Source organism: Rhinopithecus bieti, unplaced genomic scaffold, assembly GCF_001698545.2.
Source record: "Rhinopithecus bieti isolate Rb0 unplaced genomic scaffold, ASM169854v2 scaffold_37464, whole genome shotgun sequence".
Taxonomy (NCBI): Eukaryota; Metazoa; Chordata; class Mammalia; order Primates; family Cercopithecidae; genus Rhinopithecus; species Rhinopithecus bieti.
The window spans coordinates 202,433-211,512 of NW_016815681.1; the positions used below are offsets into that span (position 1 = coordinate 202,433).

Sequence of the window (9,080 nt, forward strand, 5' to 3'; positions counted from 1 at the left end):
AAAAAAAAAAAAAAAAAATATATATATATATATACACACACACACACACATATACAGATTTTATATTTTATATATATTTATATACATACAGATACATGATGGAATACTGCTCAGCCATAAAAATGAATGAATTAATGGCATTTGCAGCAACCTGGATGAGATTGGAGACTATTATTCTAAGTTAAGTAACTCAGGAATGGAAAACCAAACATCATATGTTCTCACTCATAAGTAGGAGCTAAGCTATGAGGATGCAAGGGCATAAGAATGACACAATGGACTTTGGGGATTCAGGGTGAAAGCAGGAAGGGGGTGAGGAATAAAAGACTACAAATAGGGGGCCGTGTATACTGCTTGAGTGATGGGAGCACCAAAATTTCACAGATCGCCACTAAAAAACTTGCTCATGTAACCAAACACCACCTGTTCTCCAATAATCCACGGAAATAAAAATTTTTAAAGAAAAATATTGAGGCTAAGTGCTGAAATTCAGTCATCTAGATAATCACTATGTTCCAAAGAGAATGTGATTCAAACATGCACAGGAGGAAAGAGGGTAGTTAAAAGATGAGATTCATTTTATCTGATTCCAGGTAAATATGAAACGTATAGAATAAATAAGCCTTTATCTTAGGAGATCAGTGTGATCTATCATGTAAGAAGCTAGAGAACTCAGAAAACGTGAAACTAAGGTGTTGGTGAATAACTAGTGCATACACAACTATTTCAAAATTAGTGCCGTTGTTGAAACGTATCAATGTCTTTAATCTATTTATGCTGTGGCAACAGACCAACCAACTTCAAATCTCAGTGGCCTTAAACAAATTTCACATTTCAGTGACCTAAAACAATCAAGGTTTATTTCTTGCTCATGCTTTGTGTTTATAATGGGTCAGCAAAAGCCTCTTGGTTCATAGTTGTCCCTCAGGAGCCCATTCTGTCTAAGCAGTCACTATTTCAATTGGTGCCAATTACTTTGACAGAGATAGGAGTTGCAGGATCTTGCATTAACAGCTAAATTCTCAACCCAAAAGTGACTTGTGTCACTTCCACTCACAATTCTTTGTACAGAAGTGGGCACATGACTTACTCAACCACTGGAGATCAAAGCATTATTCAAATATGTGCACAGGTGTAGAGTGGCCATGACGCGGTAAGCAGCCGTGATAAATACAGAAGAAGTATATTGTGAAATGCTAATCTGCTACATAGAATTGTTTTCGTGTTTCTTTTTCAACAGTGTTTGCTTATTTAAATTCAAATAATTTCTGCATAATATCAACAAACAACAGCAATCAACATTTTAAAAGTGAGATTTTAAGAAAAGTAACATAAACATTTCTGTTGGGTCCCTTACCACATTTCCTCCCAAACAGTTCTAGTGCTATTCTTGGGTTCAAAAACTGGAACAGTTACTTTGGGTCATTTGGTTTCGAAGGATCTTCTGTATAGGAAAGGTTAAAAAGTGTAAGAGAAAATCGGTAGTAATTTCTCACTTTGGCAAACTTTTCTTTACTTCACTTTGAGGATGTATCACTTCGTACCTGAGACTTTACTAATTTTGACCTGCTATACTTTCTCTATATTTCTAATACTTTTCATTTATGACTTACTTATCCTATAATAGAAGTTTACTCATAGAATTATTAATTTATGTATTATTACATGCCTACAATATTTGTTTATTTTTCACATACAGATGCAAGAACTTAAATTTCAGATTTTTCTCCATCCTTTCTCATAGTTGTGCTTTTTTTTTTTTTTCCTTAGAAAGTACCTGTGATACTTGGGGAAATATTATTTTTCTGTGTGGACAAATATACAGGTTATTTTCATTAGTAACATTATATTTCCTTACACATTATGATATTTCTGAACTCAAGAAGCTATGTTCTCTATGTCCTTTTACATTCTGCTGTCAAAGACTATAATGTAAAGCATGTTACTGTGTGTACTTCTTTTGCAATCTGAAAGAACAGGTATTTTGTCTCTCCTATAAAAATTCAGAAGTGTGGCCGGGTGCGGTGGCTCACGCCTGGAATCCCAGCACTTTGGGAGGCCAAGGCGGGTGGATCACCAGGTCAGGAGATCGAGACTACCCTGGCTAACATTGTGAAACCCCGTCTGTACTAAAAATACAAAAACAAAATTAGCCGGGCGTGGTGGCGGGCGCCTGTAGTCCCAGCTACTCGGGAGGCTGAGAAGGGAGAATGGTGTGAACCCGGGAGGCGGAGCTTGCAGTGAGCCGAGATGGCGTCACTGTACTCCAGCCTGGGCGACACAGCGAGACTCCGTCTAAAAAAAAAAAAAAAAAAAAAATTCAGACGTGTAGGTAAAATGGTGAAGCAACTAATATGAGCAGTGACATATTAGATTCTAAAAAATAATTAACATACAATTTTTAAATGTTGAAATAGCCGATATCGAAACGCTTGTAAGACCACCTCCCATGCCATAAGTGTTTTATGCATTTGCTTAATACTTTAAATTCAACAACAGCTATTACGGTTTTCCAACATAAATGTATTAATCAGCAGCACGTATTTTAATCTCTGTGGGCAAATATAACTCAAGTTGTGAGAACTGAAATTCTCATATGCAATACCAACATAGGCCAATAGATGCCCTAAGAGCTCTCCTAAACACAAGAACTATTTGAACATCAGCAAGTCTCATGCTTTTTTTTCATGGTTCAATTAAGAAATAGCACATAGTTTCAGATTCCAAAGACTCTTGATATTACTGAACTTTAAACTGCCTCACGAAGTACTTATTTCTATTCTATTAAAGTAATAGAAAAAAGAAAGGAAAACTGAGTGAATTGATTTGAAAATCTATTAATACAATGAAGGTAACAATACATCTGATTCACATATTTGATTATTTCTAATTTTCTAAATGCAGTCAACAATATTATTTATTACTGTGGTACATAAATGTAATTCTAAGGTTAATTTAATCACAGAAGCAGATAAGATTGTGTTGTAAAGTATTTCTTGAATTAGCTAATACTTTTAGGGTTTTCTGCTTTTACTGTAACTTCAATCTTTTTTCTACAATATTGATAGTAGTAGAGTGTACTTAAAGTCCTATTAATGGATTATATTTTAATTATGGTTACCACTTCTAGATTTTTTTAACAGTTAACTTAATTCATAGAAAATAAAGGATACTTGGTGTTTGTTATATAAATCTAGCAAAATAAAACTATGTTCTCATCTTGCCAAGTTTAGTTTATAAAAAATTACACTCAGATGCTTTTTCCTAAGCAGAGGAACAAATTATTTACTTATAGGTTTATGTCCACATCTAACATCCCTAAGGAGGATATGTGAAATTGTGAGGATACATCGCTCTATAATAATAATTTTTAATTCAGTTTAATTATACTTATTAAATTTTTTAATCAATTCATTATTTCAATCTATACCTTTATAGAGCAATTTTTTAATCCATTCATATGAGCTTGAAAACTCTGTGCATGGACACGTTGATCGATGCTCTCGCTCTTATTGAAAGTTAGTTCTCATTGTTTACTAGTGTGGGAAAAGCAAACATTTTTACCAAGCCAAAACAGAAAGGCAAAATACAGCTTTAGGAGGAAACTCACAGTAGTATTACTTGGAAACCAGGATGAGTGTGTCTATGAAATTGACAACTAAATAAAAAAATATGAAAATGCATAAAAACTAGAATAGCTAACACAAACCTGAGTCTGCTAAATCCGTATCTTAATGTCCATTCCCCACAATGTGGCTATATAAAGAGCGGGTTTTAATTCCCTTCAATTGAGAAGATGAAACTTATAACATTAAGAATCTATATTTATTATGGAGAATAAAATAGGTTTATTTGTCTTTGCACCCTCAGGATTCATGGTACATCCTTTGATTATGCAGTGGTTCTTTAAGTGGCCAGTTACTATAATTCTGAATTCATTTTGACCCCAAATTATTGATGACAATGAGCAAATCTATTACTTAAAGGCAAACCTAGGTTTCTGTATTAAATGTGGTGGGCTTCAGCTTTCCAGTTAAGCAGCATTTATTAAACTATGTTCTACCTTTCTCCAATTAATATTACCTCAATAAATATTGACATCAAACAATTTCTTAAACCTATAACTTTTATTCATACTACACATTTGTCCTGGTTCTTGTAGAATTTGAGAAGCCTGTTTACACACTGAGAATTAAAAGTTTATATGTGCATTAATCTGATAATTTGAGGAGTAGAATAGCAAAGAGTTAAAGTCAACTTTTAGGCGGTATTTCTGAAAAAGTTCGCTACCATATGAAATGTGCCATTTTGGTGGTGAATTTATAATTACAAATGATAAAAATTGTCTCTCTTAGTGTATGTTTCTGTGTGTTAATGTAAATACTAGCAAGAAAAGGCCTTTCACAGTAGTCTTGATTAAATTTAACAATCTTATCCAAAGTCACCAAAATGCCTATGTTGTTATATATAATAGAGAAAATGAAAAACAACACAATCTCAATTTTAGCATATATTGAGATTTCAAATAATCCCAATTAAACTAATTGAGATTGAGATTTAAAATTAAACTGATATAATCTCATGAAAATTGTAATTACTGCTTTGATCAAATACATGTGTGTGCATAAGGAAATAGTGTTCTTTAATTTGCAGCTTTATTTATTAGTAGTGAGTTTTTAATTCATATATTTCAAATTTTATTTCCATAATTTTAAGAAAACATATTTGAAAATTCTCTTTAGTATATCCTACCTACACGCGCGCACACACACACACACACACGCACACATATAATGTGTTTAAGGTCACAGTTTGGAATTAGCTAAGAAATTTAATATAAATGTATTGTATCAACATTTCATTCAATAACAAAATACCATATTTAAATGTCCTTTACCACAGTAGACATATACCTAATAGACATTTTAAATAGAACATTAAAATGAAATAAAACGTAGATGGAGAGCACAAAAGGCCCCAAGGGAGCAAGAGATAGAAAGTAGGAAAGTAAGAAAGTAATAGAAGTAAAGAAGAAACATATATGTATATAAAATTTGGAATCACTATAAAAAAGGTTAAAAAGAAAGAGCATAAATTAGTTTTTAGCCACATGATTGGTTCATAAGATCTAATGGTTAAATGCAGCATCTACTCTTTAAAAAACCTTATGTACGTATGCATTATCAGGAGAAAGCACAATCATGTATAAGCTCACATTTCAGGGATGTTGGGATCTCTATCTTAATCACATTAATGCTTATGTTGAATCATTTCACTCTCTTTTATATAAAAAAAAAACGGTTATTTATAGCTATCCCTTTTTTTTCTGGCCCTGCTTTATTTTGATCCCCAAAAGTAAGCATGAAAATTACCTAGGAAAAGTGCATCTTTGCTTTTCAAAATAAGCATGTTCTCAATTACTAGCAAACCTTCTTATAATTGACTCAAAAAGAAATATTAACAAAACATACACTGTTATTATCCTTAGAGTATTTATAATTCTAAGGTACTAAAAATACATTAAAATAATTGTAATTTGAAAAGGAGCTTGTAAAATTTGATGACACTACAGAAGCCCCAAATATCCACATTCGCAAGACAACATTACAATGTGCTTCATAATTTCTGTGTATTACATTCTAATATGTTCATGTAAATTAACTAAATTAAAATCCTTCAGTAGATTTTGGTCATCCAGCTTTAAATAACTTTTCCTTAAGCATATTTGCTTAATTTTTAGTCATCTTTCCAGTGCCAATTTGCAACTGAAAATCCATCTAACCTCTTCCGCATGCCTTAAATTTTATTGTTGCTTTACAATTACTTTAAATATCCTGAACAGTAATTATATCTGTGATTAGATGAGAGATTATTGCAATATACTTATATAATAAATGAATGCTTTAACAGGCCTATTTTGCCTTCTTTTAGTTCCAGCCTGGGTGGATAAAATTTATTTTTTTTTTGGCCTCTCTTAGACTCATAGTTGATCTTAGCCTCTCCATACCTCCCAACCGAATTATATGAAGATATTCTTTTCACAGACTTAGTAACCAGATGCCAGTTTATTTCACTTAGGGAAAAGTTCTTAAGATTTTAAATTCTAATATAAAATTTTGAATTGTAATATAAAAATTTCTGAAGTTTTGAAGTCTAATATAAAATTACAGAATGACAAGCATGTAATGAGTTTTGGAGACAGCAGGATAACCTACATATTTTAAAAATGATGAGTGTGATGAAAAGGTTTAAATAGCTTGCCCTCAGTCACATTGCCATTTAGAGCAGTACAAAATCAAGAATCCCCTAGGAGAATATTCTCAATGTTTTCTGCATGTATTCATGTTTGTTCATGCTCGCCAAAATAGCTATTTCCTTATATTTTCTTTCTTTCTTTCTTTCTTTCTTTCTTTCTTTCTTTCTTTCTTTCTTTTAAAGACAGTGAAAAAACGAGAAAACGATTTGGCTTTCCTTTCCATCTTTGAAAGGAAGATTTGTTTTCCAGTTTTATTCCCTCAGGCTTTTCAATATTATGACTGCTTTAATTGAATTCATAGCCCAAAACATTATGATCACTGGAGTAAACTGAAAAATAGTGTCCATTATCCAAACAACATAGGTCTTGGTGGAATTTTATAAGCATACGTCATGTACTCTCTGCATTGCTAAAATGAACTATCAAGATTTCTCTGACATTTCAGCACATTGGCATGAAGCAGACCAAAGTGTGCTATGTGATGTTCCCAAAAGAGGCATATCATGCGCGCCATAGCCAGCCTAAGTTCAAGTTATTCAGTTGGCTCCATTGTAATTACAATTGTGCAACACCCATCTGCCCCCACAGATCATCTTTCCTGTCATATCATGGTGTCTGCCACCATTATTAAAATGACTTTGAGAATTGAAGAACTCATAATACATGCGTGTGTAACTGTGCAAAAAGTCATGGCATTTGACACTTGTAAATGTAAAATCAGTAGTTGTCTGAGAAAACAAAAACATTGCAGATTACCCAAAATGTGAAACTTACAGTCAGGGTGTGTTGGGGAAATAGTACAAGGGATTGTACGTTCAGAAAAGAAATGGGTAATTTCTGGAATAAAGCCACAGAGAAAGGTTTATGCGGCTGTGAATCAGAATAATAATAAAAAAAAATGTTCCTTCCTTCAAGCAAAAATACCATAGTTTTTTTCCTCTGTTATCTTTTATTTTTTAAGTAACTAGAAAGAAGGAGTTTGGGGGTATGGGCCCACAAAGTAAATAGATTTCCTCAAATAACTTCTTAATATCACAGAAAATAAAATTCATTATTTTTCCTGATAGAGGAATAAACAAGTGTATTCATTTTACTAGAGTCCCTGAAAAGGCTTGCGAGTGGATCCAGTGCTAGATGCTATCAGACTCCTGGAATATGATGACACATATCAGTATGTATGCATTCTGATGGAAAACGATGTGTGAAATGCTATGACATTTTTTGAATAAACAATCTTTTTTATTAAACATGCTTTATCCAACTTAAGAAAATTAAGCTTAGTTTTAGATACCCACTTTTCTGTCCAAGTAAGTAATGTTAACTGTAGGTGGGACACGTGCATGGAATGTGAATAATCACCCTTCTGGATGATTGATTACTTCAGTTCACTGAAAGTGTTTGTTTATAAGTTTAAGCAGTCTGTGGAATTTGGCATGACAGGCCCCCTTTCTCTTGCCTTCAAGGCCGCTAGAGCTTCACTGGGACAAGCAATATCACAAATACTGAGAGAATTGCTAAAGGCTATGTAATGCTTCCAGCATACTCCATTTTTCATAGAACAATTGATATAGTAGACATAATAAATATTGCATAACCTTCAGAATTTTGGCAGTGGAAGTTGAAGCTGAGAACTTTCACTTTTTATTATTATTATTTATTTTTTTTTTTACTGTGGAATCTCCAAGTCTATACAGTTTGAGGATATATTTAAATCATGATAATGAATAGGAAAGGTTCTGTAGGTTTTATCGGAACGAATATGAAGTATAATATATACTATGGAGCACGCGTAATTTTTTTTTTTTTAAGGTTCTGTTTAGAAATGATGGCTAGTGCTGCAAGCTTTCACGTTTCCTTTCGCTGCTCAAGATTTTTTTTTTTTTTCTTCCAGGCAAGTTTCTGCAGCAGCGACTCCCTCCAGCGGCTCCGTGAACCAGGGAAAGGAGTAGGAACACCACATACGTGTGCGTTCAAATAACCAAACGGCAGTGAGAGGCAGCAAAGTTTAGCCAGGAAGATCAAAAGGATGGGAGATGTTTTCAAGAATGGTTGAATCGATTCATTCTATTTCTCCGTCTCCTCCCCACCTGCCTCCCACTCGGTCCTCTCCGTGCTCCACTGCCCCCTCTCTCCGCCCCGTCTTCCTTCCAGAGCTGTGCCCGCAGCGATCTTAAAGTGCGCAGAAACGGCAGTCCCAGCGAAGGCAAAGGCTCCAGCACCGCCTAAGCGTTTAATTTCTACTGGACTGGTTGAGAATACATCTTGAAGTCCAAAGATGCCCACGCTGACCTTAAACCTGGATTTTGTACCCTCGATTGCCGCAGCTGACCCTAGCAGAAGCCCAGTCAAGGGGGCGGCCCCTCACTTCTCGGCGAGTTGATATGCAAAATAGTTACGTCAGATGGTGGGGGCGGGGCACCCCCGGGTTGAGTGGCAGCAGCTCCTGCCTAGGGAGGAGGAGCGAGAATCAGCCTGGTTCAGTGACTGAGAGAAACTGGAGGTGAGAGGAGCTGGTACTGTCCACTGTGCTGTCGGTGCTGAAACTGAGACGCGAGCGGACCAGTTGCTCCAGCACCTGGAGGCAACGCCCTCTTGCACCCTCTGTGCCCTGTGGGACCCGCTTCACCAACAGGACCCATATCAACTTGACAAAGGAGTGTGGTATCGGACGTGGGAGAGACTCCTCTGTTTGCCACCTGGGCGCTCATTCAGGCGTGACTTTGGAGATTTCTATAGTTTTAGACCAAACTATTTTATTTATTTATTTATTTCCCAGCTAAGACGATCTTCTTAGTGCTTTTTTTTTTTTTTTTTTTTTTGTTTT

At 34.8% G+C, this 9,080-nt stretch overlaps 1 pseudogene; it reads right to left on the minus strand.

Moving 5' to 3' along the window:
• Positions 1-8,895, minus strand: part of LOC108516220 (bifunctional methylenetetrahydrofolate dehydrogenase/cyclohydrolase, mitochondrial pseudogene) — a 189,863-nt pseudogene extending 180,968 nt beyond the window's left edge.
• Between the last annotated feature and the right edge of the window lie 185 nt (positions 8,896-9,080).